The sequence below is a fragment of the Mauremys reevesii genome, linkage group 7 (genome assembly GCF_016161935.1).
Source record: "Mauremys reevesii isolate NIE-2019 linkage group 7, ASM1616193v1, whole genome shotgun sequence".
Lineage (NCBI taxonomy): Eukaryota > Metazoa > Chordata > Testudines > Geoemydidae > Mauremys > Mauremys reevesii.
The window spans coordinates 108,371,175-108,389,907 of NC_052629.1; the positions used below are offsets into that span (position 1 = coordinate 108,371,175).

Below are 18,733 nucleotides of genomic sequence, written 5' to 3' on the forward strand. Positions count from 1 at the left end.
TCCTGCTAAGTTTAATTGTGCAGTACTTCCTATTTGCATGTGACAGAAGAAAGATGAAGTTGAGAAAGAGCTTTCTGAAGCTGTGCATTATACCAGGAAACGTGCTTCTTATTCACCCGTCATAGACTTAAAAAAAAAAAATCAAATTACTATTGAATGCTTATTCCCTTTCTCCTAACAATCCTGCCACTAATGAAGGTTCGTAAACATGAACAAAATTGCACATGCACATGAGGTGCAATCATAGCATGTGTTCCAGTTTTGTTGGTATAGCACCTAATATTAAAATCTACAGAACAGAATGGGGAGACCTCAATTTCCTACAATAATTCACAACTCTAAAAATGCTATAAATTTTAAACTGTTTAAATGGTGTAGAGAGACAACGGGAGAGAGGAATTATCTTTTATTGGACCAACTTCTGTTGGTGAAAGAGACAAGCTTAGCTCTTCTTCTGGGAAAGGTATTCAGAGTGTCACAGCTAAATACGAGCTGGAATAGATTGTTTAGCATAAGTAGATAACTTGACTGGTCACTTGAAATGTGTGTTAAGTGACCAGTTAACACTTGTCATGGGGGGGACGGGGACAGGGCGCGGGGAGAGACACAACCGAAGTCACGCTCAGAGAGTAGAACCAATGGGAACCTGAGTGGAGGAATTTATAAATAAGAGTGGGAGCCAATCTGAAGGACTCAGAGGTGAAACAGTGCAAGGACCAGAAGAGTCTTCTATGATGATTATGTTCAAGGGACTCTGCCAGTTCTGCTGGCTCTAGGTTGCAGGCTCCCTCACCCCACTGGAGAGGAGGAGGACTAGAATTGTGGCTAGCTGTGCAAATTGCGGACTGCCCTTGCAGAGACTCGAAGGGAGTTTGAAGGAGACTGTGTGACAGCTACTTGTTCCCAGACCTCAAGACCTATCTACACCCCCCCCCCCCAGCAAAACTGGAACACATGCTATGATTGCACCTCACATACATGTGCAATTTTGTTCATGTTTACAAAACCTTAGCTATTGTGTCGCTCCTCTCAGAAATTTAACTCTGTATAATATATTTGTATCTCAAAGTCCTGAAAAGACTCAGCTTTGGTCTGTATCACAGCAGAAAAGTGGACTGAGGTACTGGAAAGGGAAAGAGATACTATGCCTGATGTTAACACATTGCCTTCTCCAAACCCGTTACATTAGCATCTGACATCTTGCAAACCACTAGACCAGAGTCTAAGGCTTTGTGTCGTCTGGAAGCGGGATAATCAAAGTGCTTTCATAGGGAATGAAGCATCTGATTTCTAACTAGCCATTTTCAAAATAGCAGCTACTAATATCAAGTTGGAACTGAAGTAGAATATCACAAGATGGTCATCAGTGTGGTGAGTTTTCAAGATTTTCTATGTCTTAATGTGCCCTACCTAAAGACAAGGGGCCTCTTCCCACAAAATGTGAGTGCTCTCAACCCTCCCTTAACTTCCTTTTGGAGCTGAGGCCTCTTGTCACATGGCAGCATCAGGCCGAAAGGTTGCATGGCATAGGAGAGCTGGGACTCCCATCCTTTTCATTGATTCATGAGACATAGGGCTTTTTAAACCTGTCACTGGTGCTTGTCTAGAAGTCTTTTGGCACTGGTCCAGGGTTGAATGTATTGTAGTTAGTCCCAGACTGTCAGACCAGTGTACTTTTCAGTCTGCTTTAGTACTGTATTACTATCCATATGTGAACAAGACTAGCAGTGAGCCTTCTGAACTCTTTCCTTTTGGATTTCCATGGTAGCCATAGGTGAGGAGCCATTTCTTATTCTGAGGGTATTCATAGAAATGTATGGCACGAGAAAATACACGGAAACCCATTGTTTGTTCATCACGCCACTGATTTGACAAAGACACAGCAGGGAAAGCAGTTATGCGTATCAGCTGGAGACAGGATCAGAATAAAGCATCAGTAAAAACAGATCATGAAGAGCCACCAAACATTTGATCAACTGGCATAACTTGCTGACAGGACTGGGTGGCCCAAAGAACCAGGGCCATAGTAACAAGAACTTGCAAATTAACATTTATTTCAGGTACTGTAGCTGTCACTGTTAAATATGCAGAGTAGGAGCTGAGATGTCAGCATCTCATTACATGAAGTGTGATGGAGATTGACAGAATGTGCAGGGCTCCAACTGGCAATGACCAGTGACAGAATTCAAGAAGAGAGTCTCACCTCCACCTTTAATAATGTGAGAAGGGATCGCTCCCTTTGTGGGGCCTATAGGCATAATGATGAAAAGTTTTTGGGTTTTACCAGGTGGTAACAGCAGGGAGATAGATATAACCATAATATAAAGTACCTAGTTTGAGAGAAAATTCAAAGTGATCCGGAGAAATGGTCTGAAATCGATAGGGTGAAATTCAATAAGGACAAATGCAAAGTACTACACTTAGGAAAGAATATCAGTTAAACAAATACAAATGGGAAACGATTGCATAGGAAAGAGTAGTGCAGAAAAGGATCTGGAAGTTATAGTAGATCAAACTAAAATGTGAGTCAACAGTGTAATACTTTTTTGCAAAAAAAACCCCCACCAAAACGTGAATATCATTCTGAGGTGTATTAGCAGGAGTGTTATAAGCAAGAAGTAATTCTTCCACTCTACTCAACATTGATAAGGTCTCAATGAAGTGTTGTGTTCAGTTTTGGGCACCACAATTTGAGAGAGATGTGGACAAATTGGAGAAAGTCCAGAGGAGAGCAAAAAAAAATGATTTGTGTTCTCAAAAACGTGACCTATGAGGAAAAAGTGAAAAAACTCAGTTTGTTTAGTCTGGAGAAGAGAAGACAGAGCGGGGACATATCAGTCTTCAGGTACGTAAAAGGTTGCTATAAAGTGTTCCCCTTTTCCACTGAGGACAGGATGAGAAATGAGCTTAAATTGCAGCAAGGGAGATTTAAGTTAGACATTAGGAATAACATCCTAACTATAAGGGTAGTTAAGCACTGGAACAAATTACCGAGGGAGGTTGTGGAATCTCCATTATTGGAGGTTTTTAATAACAGGTTAGACAAGCTGTTTAGATAATACTTAGTCCTACCTCAGTGCAGGGGACTGGACTAGATGACCTACTGAGGTCCCTTCCAGTCCTACATTTCTATGATTAACAAAGACAAGTTTAAAATTTAAAGTTCAGTGGGTTTAAAGGGGCAGATGACTGCTGCCAAGGAGGAAATCTACAAGATTTACAGCAAATATTGGCCATCAACCACTGACTACCCTGATCTAGAATGCCTGATCAAAGCCCAACTCTGAGTGTATCAAAACTTTTTTGATATTGGGGTATTAGACTTTGTGCTTGTTTGGAGTTAGGATTTCCATTCTTGCACCCCAGTGATCCCCTGGCATCGGGGAGCAAGAATGCATGCAGGGGCTGAGTTCTGGAAACAAATGCAAACTGGAGTTCTCTTAACTTTGCATGTACCCTCTTGGTGCACATTGTGGGGGAAACTGGCAGGAAGATGTGTTGTGGTTAAACAGACAGACCTCACTCTCCTCTTCACAGTCTTCAGAAGGCTGCTCCTTCCAGACACTAACCTGATAGGTGCTTTTTAGCCTCAGAAATATGCACTTGCTGTTAATATCAAGGGGATCTCAACTCCCAGTGAGGCTGGAGGGTGCTTGGGATCTAGGCGGCAGCAATTTATTTATGAAACACTCCCACAAAAGCATGGGGGAAGAGTGGTGGAGAGTGGTGAGCCACACAAAGGTCTCAAAGCAGCAGACTGAGGTCAGTGATGTTTTTTGTAATATATTTACTGAATAATCATACAAACCACAGGAGAAATATGGGGGTGGAGAGAGGAGAGTACGTTCCCTGCGTTGGGAATTTATGAATTGTTTAGTGCCAGGGAATAGGTTGTTTAAAGGTAGAGAGGAAGTTTCTTTGGTTTGTGTGCTAAAGCTAAATCATTGCTGACAGGGATGCTGACCTGAATTTCAAACAGACCTAGGCCTGTAGAGTAGGTAGCTCTAAAGAGGCCCGTATGTGGCATGTAATACAGAGATGAGAATACAGAAGGGAGAGGCTAAAGTGGCCAAATTCAGAGTTTACACACTTAGCATTTTAGTTTGTTTGGATCCAGAGTTTTTTGGCTTGCTCCTTATAAAGACGGTCATGGGAACCATTTGTGAAATTCCCAATAGGGTTTGTATTTCGAATGCCCCCAAAATTCAGTGGTGATGAGATTTAGGACTTTGGTTCAGGCCTGTCTTGAGTATACAGTATTGATGTTTCAGGTTTCAGATTTTGAATGCCGTTGAGGTGAATTCAGGCAATGCAATTATGGAATTAAGTGAGGAAAGTTCATGGAGCAAAGCAGGAAAATGATGATGGTATGAGGCACCTTGAGGATACACAGTTCCATAAGCAGCGCTCACCCAGTGGGAAAAATCAGTGATCAGTCTCCCAAAGACAGAGATTAAAGATGATACTGGGAGAGTTGCCTTGAGAAGAGGGACTGAGCCTTTTGTAATTCTGCTTACTGGAATAAATGATAATGGAGAGGCAACCAGTGAGACACACAAAGTAGCTCAGACTTCAAGTCAAAGAGAAGAGTTGTGAAATGTGGTCTTTGGGGAAGTTTCTACTTGTTGGTAGAAGTGAAGCATTCACACAGAGGATCTTGGGGTGACCTTGGCCAGTCAGTATCAGTCAGAAGCTTTAAGATTAATAAAAATGTGGAGGAGGAGGAGGATGATTGATTTCTAGGGGACACGTGATTAGTATAGAAAAGATGGGCTGTATTTCTCTTTTTTACAAAAAAGAGTAAGATTTTCAGACTAGAAAAAAATGGCTTAGAGGCATAGAGATATGCAAACAACTGTCCATATAAATAACTAGCACTGGTGGAATATGAAATTAAAAAACACTGATTAATTTGCTATGAATAGTGCTGAGCTTGGCTTACCATTATTCACTAGCTCCTATTCCTGGGTATTTGACAACCAGCAGCTATTCATAAAATGTTTGTGAATCCCACAGTTTCTTGAACCTTAACACATAAATGATTATAGCTCAACAGAATCTGGCACAACTGGAGGATTCATATTAATATTATATTGATTATCTAGAAACAAAGACAAAATGCCTACAGAGTAATTTGATTTATTTTTCACACTTAATGTCTTCTCCATGTTTGCTGTCTCCTGCCCCACGCGGTGGAGGAAAAGATGAATTTTCTTGTGGACTGCAGTTAGCATATCTCCTTCTTAATTCTGTGGGATAGAAACACGGGACCAGATTCTCTGCTAGGGAGTGGGCAGGGAGGAGAGTATTAAAAACATGTAGTTCCCCAAATTCTTTTTGCCATCCCCTGCACAGGTTCTGCTCTAACAGATGCTAGCTGGAAAGTGCCCCAAGGAGCAGTCTGCTATTTGAGAATAGCTGGACTGCACAATCTCCGTGCCCAGCACACTCTGCTACACCAGTGGTGGTGTGAAAGCTGGCTACCCTGGTTCTACACCAGCTGAGGTGTCTCCCCCCCCACCCCATAATAGTGAAATTTTCAGCTGGGGAGATTCAGACAGTTTTCTGGCTCCCTTGTACTGCTAGAGTGGCAGAAAGGGGATGGATCACAAGGGAGAATCTGGCTCCTGAAATGCAAAAGGAAAGTGCAATGTCTCCAAGACAAGTGTTGGCAGCATACGCTATGTAAAGAGGTTGCTTAATGAGAGTCACATGTTTGAATGATAAACATGGTATTTTTAGAAGCAAAGAAATGTGGTTGAACCAGGAACATGGGTTTTTAAATAGGTGAGGGACAATGCTGAGTCAACAGAGAGAAGAGATATAAATATTGTGGTTGATGCAGTAGGTATAGCTTGGATAGCAATTAAAGGCATTGGAGGAAGTAGGGTGATTCTTGGATGGCATGAAAGACCTCCAGAGCATTTTGAAAAGATATGAAGAAACTCCTTTTCAGAGGCCCAGAACCGACAATAACAGGGACATTACCAAGATATAAATCATGTAGTTAAACAGGGGTTTTCCACACTTATGATAACTTACTAGAACAATGAAACTGTGGGCGAATCACATTTACTTGCTCTTCACTCAGCCTGGTCAGTTTCACTTGCTGGTTCCAGTGCAATAATACGATATTGTTGTGAATAGGCTTCTAACATTGCAGGGGAATGTGCTGAATAATAATAAACCCCAGGTTTTAATGGATTTTTAAAACACAAAATTCAATGACAACATTTCTATTTTATATTAATTTTTAATCTAAATGCTGAGGCTAACAGACACGAGGGTATGTCTGCACTGCAGCTGGGAGTGTGTTTGAACAGGGAGCTTGAGATAGTGTGCTAATGGTAGCAGTGTAATGGGGGGTAAAATGGGTGCCAGCTCCCGAGTATGTACTCAATGGGTCTGGGTGGATTTGTCCTCAGACGGCAAGCTGATCTTGCTACTCCGGCTGGCTACACTGCTATTTGCAGCGAGCTTGCTTGAGCAGATCTAGTGCATCTGTCTACCCGAGCTGGGAAGCACACCCCAGCTGCAATGTAGACATATCCTGAGAGGGAGCCAGAATGTGCCCTCAGTTATAGCCATGTTACCTCAGTGTTCATCAAGTCTCTCTCAGCTATTGACTGGAAAGACAATAAACAGCTGATAAGGAAGGTGACAGGTTTCCAAGTCACTGCTGAATTGTAGAGGATCCTGTAGGCCTGTTGCTGTTGTGAATCTAATCCAGGGGCGGGCAAACTTTCTGGCCTGAGGGCCGCATTGGGTTTTGTAAATTTGTATGGCGGGCCGGTTAGGGGAGGGGGTTGTGGCCCGGCCTCCACCTCCTATCCGCCGCCCTGGGACTCCTGCCCCATCCAACCCCCCCGTTCTCTGATGGTCCCCCCCAGGACCCTGCCCCATCCAACCCCCCTGTTCTCTGATGGTCCCCCCCAGGACCCTGCCCCATCCAACCCCTGTTCTCTGATGGTCCCCCCCAGGACCCTGCCCCATTTGCTGCCCCATCCAACCCCACCATTCTCTGATGGTCCCCCCCAGGACCCTGCCCCATTTGCTGCCCCATCCAACCCCCCTGTTCCCTGACAGCCCCCATGAGCCCCCTGCTGCCCCATCAACCCCCTGTCCCCTGACTGCCCCTGGACCCCCGCTGCCACATCCAACCCCCCCTTCCTGACTGCCCCCAGGGGACCCCTATCCACACCCCTCCCCTAACCACCACCCCAACTTTCCTACCCTCTATCCAACCCCCTTGCTCCATGCCCCCCACTCCCTGCCCCCTTACCGCACTGCCTGGAGCACCGGTGGCTGGCGGCACTACAGCCACGCCACCGCCACCATGCAGCACAGAGACCGGGTTGGGCTGGGCTCTGCAGCTGTGCTGCCCGAGGAGCTCACAGTCCCACCGCCCAGAGCATTGTGCCGGTGGCGGAGCGAGCGAGCTGAGGCTGCAGAAGAGGGGGAAGTGTGGGGGAGGGGCCAGGGCTAGCCTCCTGGGCCAGGAGCTCGGGGGCCAGGCAGGACAGTTCCACAGGCCGGATGTGACCGGCGGGCTATAGTTTGCCCGCCTCTGATCTAATCTGAAGAAACAGACCAGAATTTGGATCACTTCACTATTTTCAATGAGTGGATAATGCTAAATGAGATTGATGTGGGAGAACACTCTACACTGGAATACATGGGATATCCTGCTTCATTAGCTCTGACTTGCTCGTCAGGGCAGCACTGCGTGCAACTGTAAGCAACAGAAGAGTTTGACATTAGGAAGTCGGGCTTGCTTGAAGAGAATGCAGAGGGGATACTGAACACTGAGGGATGTTGCAAAGAGCCGAAAAACTTGAAATCCATCCTGGCTTAAACCAAAAGAGAAAAAGGACACGCAGTTTAATGGCACTTGATTCTGCAACCTTGTGTTTCTTGAACAGAGAGAGTCAGTGAGGCTACTCATGTGAGCAAGGGTTGCAGGACGGAGCATTACATCCGTAACTTGTGTCACGGCCACAAGTGTACTAATCCCAGATCCTCAAAGGGTACTTAGGTACCGAATTCCCATTTATTTGAATGAGAGCTAGATACCTGAACACCTTTGAGTATCTGGGCCCTAGATACCCAGTGCCCCAATCACGGGTGAAGTGGCTAGTAGTCTGCTGTGGTGCAGACACTACAGCCAGACCAGCAGTGAAAAGGATAAATAGGGCTGTGAAAAGCAGTAAGCAGGAGGTTTAAACAAAAAAACAAAAATGGAAGCACTTAGGGAGAGGACTGGGAGATGCATGAGCAGCAAAACAAGGTGGCATATTGAAACTGAGATAACTGGGAATAGTTCAACAAGCCGTTTCCACCCCTCTTTGCAGCAAAGAAGAAGGCAAAGGAAGGCGCTAACTGCTCCTTTGTAAAAATGGGAGTGGGAAGTTGGAGGCTGTGGATAAGGAATGATCGAATTGTGATACATTTTGCAGCTGTCTTTATAGAAGTCAGAGAGCTGCCTTAAGGGATAGCTCATATTTCCTGCTGTAGTTGGGGGAAGGCATATGAAAGCAGAAATGGTTTCGAAAGAATTACTTAAAGCAGGCAAAGCACCAGGTCCAGACAGCAATAGGTCTTGGAGTTCTTACTGAGATTAGGACGGCAGTGATTGTAATTACGGATATAAATATTGTTTTAAAAGTTAATCATTTAAATAAAATATTTGTAATTGTTTAAATGGTTAACCTATTAAAGGGCCAGCGGGGCCGATAAGGCCGGCAAGGCCAGGGCCGGGGTTGCTGGGGTTGGTGGGCTGGCCGGCCCAGGGGTTAACGGTTAAGGTGGGTTGACCGATAAGAGGTTAACATTTTACATCCGTAATTGTAATGTTAACTGATTATTCTTGGGAGGTCTATCCCCTAGGTGAGGCTACTGGAAAGCACAGGTAATATATATGCAGACTTGTCTCCTCCCCTCCTCCTTCCTCCTGTACTGAAACTTCATTTCTAGGAGCTTGCTGTCTTCTGAAGGCCCCTGCCATTTTGTGCTCAGTTCCTGTTATAGTAGAGTGCTCCTATGAAAACTTGAGTTTTATTCTTTTTGTCATTTGTTGTTTTTCCCTAAATCTAAAATCAGTCATTCAGTATCTGGCTTATTTTTGTGCATGGTAATGCATACCAGCAAATGGTGCAGGCAAGGCAGGCTAGCTTGATGCAATCACGTTAACAATGCTGGCCTTGTACTTAAGGCACAGAACTGGGAGTCAGGAGATTTGGGTTTCCTTCCTGTGTCTTCCACAGAATTTCCCTTTGACCATGGAAAAGTCACTAATGGCCTGATTTTTTAAAAAAGTTTTAACAGCATCAAATACATGTGTATTTGCGAGTGTCTACAGTACATAAAATGTGTGTGTGGCCAGTTGGAGTGTGCTGTTGCTGTGACTGATGATTGCATCTGTAAGTACAGTATCTGATTTATGCATGTGGTCATGGTAAAGCCTGATTTGTGTTTCTGTGTGTGTATATATACTTTTTGTGCTGACATCTGCATGTTAACTTTTTGAAAACTAAGACCTCTGTGCCTCAGTATCCCCACCTGTAACATGGGGACAAGAGCATCTTCCTCAGAAGGATGTTGTGAGGCTTAACTAATGTCTGTAAAGCACTTTGAGCTCCTTGGATGGAATAGTAATGAATGTAGTGTTTTTTGTGTGGAGCTGAGCACATGCTAAAAACAAGAACCTAAGCAAAGACATCTGGTGGAAGGGATACTGGAGAGTGGACTCATGGACTGCTGTAAGCTGGTGGCGCTCTGGGAAGTTGTGACGGCAATTGGGGAAATAAAAGAAAAATAGCATTTGATAATTGTCCTCATTAAAGATTATCTAGGTGAACAGATAAGGAATGTAGGGTGTCCTGTCTGTCTGAAAGAAAGCTTATTGATACAATCATTCTCTTTCCTCTCCTAGAAATCTACAGCCCTATCTTATTAATAAGGATACAATTCTGCGACTTTAATGAATCTCCATGACTTTTTTGGCTTCAGCCCCCACTGCAGCACTGGAGCTGTCAGTCCTGGTGGATGTGGCAGGGGTTGGGGCTTCAGTCCCTCCCGATGTGTGTGGGGCTTCCACTGAAACTGTGTTCAGACTCAAGGCAAGAATTGGAATGTTTATATGGTGGCTCATATATATATATATATATATATATATATATATATATATATATATATATATATATATATATATATATATATATATATTGTAATGGAACTTCATTAATTCCTTGACCCTTGTTGTATTGCTGTAGTGCTTAGACGTTCAATCAAATTGAGGCCCCTTTGTCTAGGCACGGTACAGATAATTAGTAAATGACAGTCCCTTTGAAATCAAAGAATTCAGGGATGAAGAGGTTAATCGAGTAATTCTGATCTACAGTTTGTGCAGAAGTTTTCAAAAGTGATCATGAAATTCAGGTTTAATGCTATTTTCAACACTCAAAGTATCATAGGCTATGATAGACAAAAGGAAGTGGGTTTTCTTTTTAAAGCAATAGTTTAACAAGATGAATAGTACCTGGTCCATCCTGTCTTCCTCACTGAGTGATACCAAAGCCTGATAACAATAAACGGAAGTGACAAAGTACCCTGAGATAAAGTATAAGCAAGTTGAATGCAATAAAATAATTAAGAGCCTGACTTTAGAGGTGCCGAACACTGCTGTTCCTGGTTACTGCACCTGGAGCTGGGGGTGCTGAACACTTTGGCAAGCTGAGCTCTTCATGCCTTCTAAAGATATAAACTATATGCAGCACCTTTTCCGAGTGGCCTCAGCCCAACCCTTGAATTTGTACACCCAATTACAGCTAGATGCGGAACTGACTTACAACCGCAAATCTGAGTGTTTTTCATAGAATCATAGAATATCAGGGTTGGAAGGGACCTCAGGAGGTCATCTAGTCCAACCTCCTCCTCAAAGCAGGACCAATCCCCAACTAAATCATCCAAGCCAGGGCTTTGTCAAACCTGACCTTAAAAACCTCTAAGGAAGGAGATTCCACCACATCCCTAGGTTACCCATTCCAGTGCTTTACCACCCTCCTAGTGAAAAAGCTTTTTCCTAATATCCAACCTAAACCTCCCCTGTCATCTGGTACCACTGAGAATAGTCTAGATCCATCCTCTTTGGAACCCCCTTTCAGGTAGTTGAAAGCTGCTATCAAATCCCCCCCCCCCTTCATTCTTCTCTTCTGCAGACTAAACAATCCCAGTTCCCTCAGCCTTTCCTCATAAGTCATGTGCTCCAGCCCCCTAATCATTTTTGTTGCCCTCTGCTGGACTCTTTCTAATTTTTCCACATCCTTCTTGTAGTGTAGGGCCCAAAACTGGACAGAGTACTCCAGATGAGGCCTCACCAGTGTCGAATAGAGGGGAATGATCACGTCCCTCTATCTGCTGGCAATGCCCCTACTTATACAACCCAAAATGCTGTTAGCCTTCTTGGCAACAAGGGCACTGTTGACTCATATCCAGCTTCTCATCCACTGTAACCCCTAGGTCCTTTTCTGCAGAACTATTTCCTAGCCATTCGGTCCCTCGTCTGTAAGAGTGAATGGGATTCTTCCATCCTAAGTGCAGGACTCTACACTTGTCCTTGTTGAACCTCATCAGGTTTCTTTTGGCCCAATCCTCTAATTTGTCTAGGTCCCTCTGTATCCTGTCCCTGCCCTCCAGCATATCTACCACTCCTCCCAGTTTAGTGTCATCTGCAAACTTGCTGAGAGTGCAGTCCACGCCATCCTCCAAATCATTAATGAAGATATTGAACAAAACCGGCCACAGGACCGACCCTTGGGGCACTCCGCTTTTAACCGGCTGCCAACTAGACATGGAGTCATTGATCACTACCTGTTGAGCCCAACAATCTAGCCAGCTTTCTATCCACCTTATAGTCCATTCATCCAGCCCATACTTCTTTAACTTGCTGGCAAGAATACTGTGGGACACCATATCAAAAGCTTTGCTAAAGTCAAGGAATAACACGTTCACTGCTTTACCCTCATCCACAAACCCAGTTATCTCCTCATAGAAGGCAATTAGGTTAGTCGGGCATGACTTGCCCTTGGTGAATCCATGCTGACTGTTCCTGATCACTTTCCTCTCCTCTAAGTGCTTCAGAATTGATTCCTTGAAGACCTGCTCCATGATTTTTCTAGGGACTGAGGTGAGGCTGACGGGCCTTTAGTTCCCCAGATCCTCCTTCTTCCCTTTTTAAAAGATGGGCACTACATTAGCCTTTTTCCAGTCATCCGGGACCTCCCCCATTCGCCATGAGTTTTCAAAGATAATGGCCAATGGCTCTGCAATCACATCCGCCAACTCCTTTAGCACCCTCGGATGCAGTGCATTCGGCCCCATGGACTTGTGCTCGTCCAGTTTTTCTAAATAGTCTCGAACCACTTCTTTCTCCACAGAGGGCTGGTCACCTCTTCCCCATACTGTGCTGCCAAGTGCAGCAGTCTGAGAGCTGACCATGTTCATGAAGACAGAGGCAAAAAAAGCATTGAGTACATTAGCTTTTTCCACATCCTCTGTCACTAGGTTGCCTCCCCCATTCAGGCCCACACTTGCCTTGACTTTCTTCTTGTTGCTAACATACCTGAAGAAACCCTTTTTGTTACTCTTAACATCTCTTGCTAGCTGCAACTCCGAGTGTGATTTGGCCTTCCTGATTTCACTCCTGCATGCCTGAGCAATATTTTTATACTCCTCCTGGGATGCATAACATTCCTTGCTGAAAAACATGTGGCTTTGGTGATTTGGGGTGTGGAAATTTAGAGACTGCTTTTTGGAAAAAAATTTACACTAGATCATGTATCAGTATCTTTATATACTGCATATGTATTGATTTGTGTATTTGTATAAAGTGTGTGTGTGTTTCTAGTGTAATGACAGACACATAACTTGGGGCCAAATTAAGACCTAGTGTAAGCAGGTGTAACTCCACTGAAGTCTGTGGAGAATTCTGTGACCTGTAGAATGGTAGCACAGCCTTTACTGCTGAGAGCTTTCTGTTTAGCCAAGCCTGTAATAACAGTAAGTAAATTGGTACAGATCAAGTGCACTTGCTGCTGACTCATTCCTGTGATTGGCTGCCCTCACACCTTGGTAACATTTGATGTAGTCCCACCTATTAACAGTGTTTGTTATTTTTGGGGTGGACTTCTAGCACTTCCCTTTACTTTGGGTGCTTGTTTGATAGAGTCATAATTTAAAAAAAGAATTAGATTGTGTATTGCAAAGAGGGCCACGTTCAGACTTGGATCCAGATTTCAGACATGCCCAGATTCAGGGGTGGAGTGGGGATCTGTAGTTTTTGCTTGGCCCACTTCTCCTGTGGGCTGCAGATCGGTATAATCGATAACTCGCTTCATTCCAACCTGCTCCGTGTTTGGTCAGTCAGTTTCTATTGTTTTATTCTATGATAGACCTCCAGCAGTGAAATTAGCGCCAAGGTACGTGTGATTGTCTCCCAAATAAGTACATTATTAATCTTGGGAGAATTGGATTTTTATTGGTAATAGTTGATAACTATCGATTAAATTGTGTACATACCAACCGACGAAAAAATATTTTAGTCGACAATAAATGAATTTTATACATCGGCAAAGAAAGAAAAATGCTGCATGAGAAGTTACTACCATTTGATTTAAGATTCTTTGCTTTATATATTTTGACATGTGATGTTGACAGTGTGTTTTTAATGGTTATAAAGCTTTTATCAAGCAATTACTGTCTGGCTCCTCCCCTAGGTTCCTGCAACGGTGATAATTTAAACTGCAAAAACTTGAAAAAATGCTTAAAAAGTAACATAAATATTATCAATAGAATATATAAAAATCAAATTCTGCCGAGCCAATTCCTAATCAGACTGTCCTTGACCTCATCCTATTCCTTCTCTGGCCCCTTCCTATGTTGCAGCTTCCTCCTTTTGTTCTCATCTTAACAAAAGGGTTGGGGTAACATTTTCAGATGTGCCTAAATCACACTTTCTAAAGGTACTTAGGTGCCTAAGTCTCAGTGAAAGCCAGTGGTAGAGCGGGCCAGAAAATGGAATTCTCACTCCCTGGGAATTTTTGAAATTAGAAAAAAAAAAATCATAACTTGGAAATAGAACAAAAAATTCAATTCCTGGAGAATGGGAATTCCAAAAACTTATTTAGTCAAAATGACCTTTCACTTTGGTCTTTTAAAAATGTTTTCAAGGCTTCCTGGGAAGCCTTGGAAACCAAGGAGCTGAGAGCGTGAGACACAGGTTTTCCAGGCTCCCAGCTCATTGGGCGCAACCCAGCCAGGCTGCCGAGGAGCTGGACAGGTGAACTGGCAGGGAGCTGGACAGGTTTCCATTGGAATTTTTGCCTGGTTTCCTTTGGAATTTCAATAAAATGGTCTCTGTCCCCATGGAATGTTTTCACTTTTGAGTCGGTGTTTTCCAATCAGCTCTAGTCACTGGGGTTTAGGCTCCTAAGCGCCTCAATTTTACCCATGGTCCTGTAAGATGCTGAGTGCCTCCTCTGTCATCAATAGAAGTTGCGAGTGATCATCTCTTTGTAGGACTGGGCCCTTAGACTGTAAGCTCTTCTGGACAGAGGATCTGGTAGGCAAAGGAGTTTTTGCCATTGTTTAAATGTCAGCAAGCATGGGGCTGTAAGCTAAAGAACAAGATGTTGGAGGAAGCTTTTATGAATGTGGTGGTGTCGCATTATGGGACAGAGAGGTAAAAATAGGAGGCACATGAATGTTTGCTTATGAAGTAGTGTAGAATTTGTGTAATATGCAGCTTCTTTTCCATTATGCTCCCAGTGAGCATCATTAGTAAATATGTCTATTTTGTTCTTCCTCTTAAGAGTTATGAGGTACAAGTGTCTTTCGAGGCATTGTAGCCATCTAGGAAATATTGTTCTAGAAGTGTTTTCACCAAATTCAAGAATAGCTGGAAAGTGCAGCTTTCTAACTGCATCATTAATCTGAGTAGTTAAGTGAAACCGGAGGACAATTGAAGAGATTGAAAACCATTAAGCAGTGCAAGCCTCTGAATTAGAAATAAATAAATAACCCAAGTGTGTGGTTGTCTCCCTTTTCTGTGTGGAAAAAGCAGGACGACTTCCATAGGTCTTAATTTTAATTGGAAGTGCAGTCACACCTAATGGCACTGACACTTTATTCCATTTTATACAGAAATCTGTTTTATATAGAAAGCTGTTCAGTGGCGTTTAGGATTTTCTGGGAAGGACGGGGAGGAGTGGAGATGAGGGGCTTCCCCGCTCCTGCCCCTCCCTCCCAGCACTTCGCGCTTAGGACTTTGGGGGGAGGAGGGATGTGGCGTGCTCTGGAGAGGAGGTGGAATGGGGGTGGGAAGAGGTGGGCCTGGAGTGGAGCGGGGACTGGAAGAGGTGGGCCTGGAGCATTCCCGGCAAAATCCGAGCCTGTTCTCCGGGGAAGCTGCTGCTGCTGCTACAAAGGTGCTTCCTAGCATCCTTGCCTGCAGCGGGCTGTGCCTGTGTGGGGTAAGCCAGGGGCACTTCCCAACCACAATACTGTACAGTATACCGTATAATGCCTTTTGTCTGCCCCCCCCCAAATGTCCTTGGAACCTAACCCCCGCCATTTACATTAAATCTTATGGGACAATTGGATTCGTTTAACATTGTTTCTCTTTAAGTTGCATTTTTTCAGGAACATAACTACAACGTTAAGTGAGGAGTTACTGTACACAAGTGACTGGAGAGTCTCCTTCAGCTGAAGTAGTAGGACCTTTGTGTTCTTGGTGAACTTCCTTGTCATTAATGGAGAGAGAACTCGGGAAGACTGTGGTGCCATGGGATGGCTGTGCGGACTAGCTAATGGCCAGGAAGTTCACATGGCCAAGGAATCATTACAATATGCAAGTGTTTATGAAGCACTGTTGCTGTATGACTATATAGATCTGTTGTATTGGCTTAAAAAGCTAGCAGAATTCTCCCCCCCCCCCCAAGAAAATTAAGTGTTGAAACATCATTTGACAGAATGAGGAAACAAAGACTGATCTGCTATCACTGATAATGCCTCTGCTATAAGGAAGGGGACTAGTGGAAGTGGGCACAGTTAGCTTCACCCCCATTTCTTCATGTTATTGCTGTCCTGGTTGCCTCTAAGTCACATGAGGATCTGTTCTCCTCGACACTTGTGCATAGCTCCTGTTAGTGTTGGTAGACATTGCATATGCAAATAAGAGGAGTGTGCTCTTTGTTTCTATAAAAGAAAATAGAAGAAAAACAAGCATGGAACAAACGTCATTTTATCAGGAAAGAAAAATCTAACAATACTTAGTGCTTATGTAGCATCTTCCGGGCAAAACTTGGAAAGTGGTGTACAGATAGCAAGCTTCAGAACCCCACTAGTGGGCAGAAATTATTAATATCCATTTTATATAGGGGAGGAAACTAAGGCACTATGAGATGTTTGGTGGCCTACAATGAGTCAGTGGTAGAGTTGGGAATAGAGCCCAGCAGACATGACTTCCTCCCTGATCTATCCATGGACCACATTCTCAACAAGCTTTTTCCAGTTGCAACACAAAGTACCTGTGTGTGTGTGTATGTGTACATAAAAATAGTATACTCTACCTAGAAGTATGTAGTCTTAAACCATCTTAATGTGGCCTAGCACGTCACCAGCAATTAAACTTGAGAGAGTTACATTGATAAATTGCAGGTTCAATGAATTATGAGTGGAGAAAATCCTCTTTTGATTAAGATCAGAGTTTTCTGCTGGTACTTTTTCCCTATTGCTCTGGAAGATGGATTATCAACAGAGACTCTTTTAACTCGAGATAATTCCTGTTCTTTTGTTTTTTGTTTTCCCCTTTTTAACCAACTGGCTTGGTGCCCACTAATAAATAAAGCAAGGTCTCTTGGGCGGTTTTGTGCTTTACATTGTTTGTGTTACTTCCTTTTAAAAAAGAGAGAAGGAAATAATTTCATGGCAGAGGACAGTATCAACTTTATGTAACTGAACCAAAGGGAGAGATTATCTATCTATTGTGTGTGTATAGCAGCTGCACAACAAAATGAGCCCAATGAGCTGCATATTATTGGCCTCATGTTAACCTAACTGCAGCCTGGATGTCATCGGTATCTGTAGCAGATGATAGATTCATGATGAAATTGTTAAGAATGTGGTTCAGATACTATGTGTCAGGAAAAGCTCTTCTGAGCCCATCTCTCCACACCTGTTGCACTCTCTCTATTATGCATTCTTTACATTCCAAATGGTTATACTTGTTCCCTGCTGCAACATGGTCTAACATGGCTTTTTCACCTAAAACCATCATGCATGAAACCAGATAAGAACAACAAACCAGCACATGAGACAGAGGCACCTAAACTTGGCCCAGTTGAGGATTGAATTGCCTGAAGGGAATCACTATCGGACAGATTGTGACCAGCCTAATATTTAATATTCTGGTGCAACTTGCAGAGGACAATTTTGTCTTCATCCAAATGATCTGACTGGTTGGATCAAGATAGTGTCAATCTGTCATCTGTTGGAATCGGTAGACTTGGTTGGCTGAACCTCTGTTTTAAAGGCTGCTTTTTGGAGCTCTGTGGGCTGTATTTGGCCTATTTGGCTGTTCTTTGGATTCTCCTGAAACAAGAGGTTGGCCAGAACCATAACCACATGTGTCAGTTCTCTCATTTTTCACATGACCCTAAGTGTAAGAAGCCCAACCTAGAAGAGGCAAAGATCAGAATCCTTTATGATCAAGTCAATTGAAATCTTATTGACTGTAGATGGCAATTCTAGTACTTCAGCAATGAGCACCCTAGATATAACCTGAAAGTTTGAATACTTTGGGACCCAGCTCCAAGCTGAATTCACATTCTACTTATACTCTCCTTTGCCAGAGTCAGTTGTTCAGATAGCTGGAAGATGGATTTGTAAACATGCTACAATCATCACGAGAAAGGAATGCCCAGGTCAGGCTCATTCTTATTTCAGAAAAGCTATGAGAGGTGAAATTACTCCTTGTCTCTGTGCTTCTCTTCTCTAGTTTCCATGCTAGGCTGGACTCAAGAGCTTGTGTCTCCTGATTATGTGGAGACGGAAAGTTATTTTCTTTTGTAGAAGCTCACCAGTATCTTTTTTTTCCCCTTGCCTTCTGTTCCTGACGTTACGTTCTTTTCTGCAGAAGAAATGGTAAGGGGCAGGCAGGCACAGCGCTGGCGTTAGGATGATTTCCTCTGAGAAGCTAGGGGAAAAACCATTGATGCTACAGTATTCCTGCTCTTGGGGAGTATATAGGAAAACATAAAGGACTATTGCTGATCATGACAGTATACTGAACATGCTTTACATTTCCCGTCAATATGTTTAGTCTTGATAGTACAGAAGATGCACAGTGGGGTTAATTAACCAACAGGACATGAGAGGGAGAGTATTTCTAGGTGATTAGGGCATGCTTCAGATGAAGTACAATAATCCCCTGGAAATGCACAGGCCATTTTGGTTTGGGGGTATAATTTTTCTTAAGTGGGTCACTCGACACCATCTATAGCTTTCCCTCTGCTTCTGTCTGTGTTCAGCAGTTGTGTTTCCAGATCATTTGAGTTAACTCTTGCCAGATAGGAGTGCCTGTTACCTTCACTTCTAATTTGTTTATACACTGGAGTCTCCGTTGCAAAAATTTCAGGCAGTCATTTCACACTGAAGATGTTTTAATCTTATTTATTTG

The 18,733-nt window shown here is 43.4% G+C and overlaps 1 protein-coding gene across 9 annotated transcripts in view; it reads left to right on the plus strand.

The window, feature by feature from the left end:
* Positions 1-18,733, plus strand: part of SRGAP3 (SLIT-ROBO Rho GTPase activating protein 3) — a 300,075-nt gene that overhangs the window by 131,148 nt on the left and 150,194 nt on the right. The gene's annotated exons all lie outside the window — the stretch shown is intronic.